Source organism: Aulostomus chinensis, chromosome 10, assembly GCF_037954235.1.
Source record: "Aulostomus chinensis isolate RoL2024-O1b breed Wild chromosome 10, RoL_Achi_v1.0, whole genome shotgun sequence".
NCBI lineage: Eukaryota > Metazoa > Chordata > Actinopteri > Syngnathiformes > Aulostomidae > Aulostomus > Aulostomus chinensis.
In genome coordinates this window covers 28891529-28892639 of record NC_141329.1, presented here as the reverse complement: position 1 = coordinate 28892639, position 1111 = coordinate 28891529, and the positions used below count along the sequence as shown (strand labels likewise).

General features: G+C 54.4%; 1 protein-coding gene across 1 annotated transcript in view; it reads left to right on the top strand.

Annotated features, from left to right (window-relative positions):
• The first annotated feature begins 347 nt into the window (after window positions 1–347).
• ostn (osteocrin) overlaps window positions 348–1111 on the top strand; it is a 5411-nt gene continuing 4647 nt past the window's right edge. Inside the window, exon 1 of the mRNA XM_086215298.1 lies at window positions 348–510. The gene's annotated coding sequence lies outside the window, so the exon portion shown is untranslated. The remainder of the gene's footprint in view (window positions 511–1111) is intronic.

Genomic DNA, 1111 nt, shown 5'->3' with positions numbered 1-1111 from the left:
GGAAGGAGATGAGGGGGGAGGGAAGGAGAAGAGGGAAAAGGAAGGAGATGAGGGGGAGGGGAGGAGATGAGGGGAGAGGGGAGGAGATGAGGGGAGAGGGAAGGAGATGTGGGGGGAGGGAAGGAGATGAGGGGGGAGAGAAGGAGAAGAGGGGGGAGGGAAGGAGAGGAGGGGAGAGGGGAGGAGATGAGGGGGAGGGAAGGAGATGAGGGGGGAGGGAAGGAGATGAGGGGGGAGGGAAGGAGATGTTTGGAAGGCAGGAGGGAAGTGTTGAGGAGCTGTGGTGGTTTGCAGGAGGTTGAACAGGTGATCAACCTGATGGTGAAATGTCAGGAACCTACGGGGGAAAAGGGGGCAGAAGTACAGGAAGTGATGTCACAGGAGCGGAGGCTGCTGGTTGGCCAGCAGATTCCCAGACAGCGTCTATAAAACCTGATGTGAAGCCTGGAGACCGAAACAAGAGAGGAGACGAAGCTGCAGCCAGACGGAAACACTCAGAGAGAGCCGAAGGTAAACGTGTGTGAGTGTGTGTGTGAGTGTGAGTGTGTGTGTGTGTGTGTGTGTGTGTGTGTGAGTGAGTGAGTGAGTGAGTGTGTGTGAGTGAGTGAGTGAGTGAGTGAGTGAGTGAGTGTGTGCGTGTGAGAGTGTGTGACAGTGAGTGAGTGTGTGTGTGAGTGAGTGAGTGAGTGAGTGTGTGCGTGTGAGAGTGTGTGAGAGTGAGTGAGTGAGTGAGTGTGTGTGAGTGAGTGAGTGAGTGAGTGAGTGAGTGAGTGAGTGTGTGCGTGTGAGAGTGTGTGAGAGTGAGGGAGTGAGTGAGTGTGTGAGTGTGTGAGTGAGTGAGTGAGTGAGTGTATGCGTGTGAGAGTGTGTGAGAGTGAGTGAGTGAGTGTGTGCGTGTGAGAGTGAGTGAGTGAGTGAGTGTGTGTGTGTGTGAGAGTGAGGGAGTGAGTGAGTGTGTGAGTGTGTGAGTGAGTGAGTGAGTGAGTGTATGCGTGTGAGAGTGTGTGAGAGTGAGTGAGTGAGTGTGTGCGTGTGAGAGTGAGTGAGTGAGTGAGTGTGTGTGTGTGTGTGAGTGAGTGAGTGAGTGAGTGTGTGCATGTGAGAGTGTGTG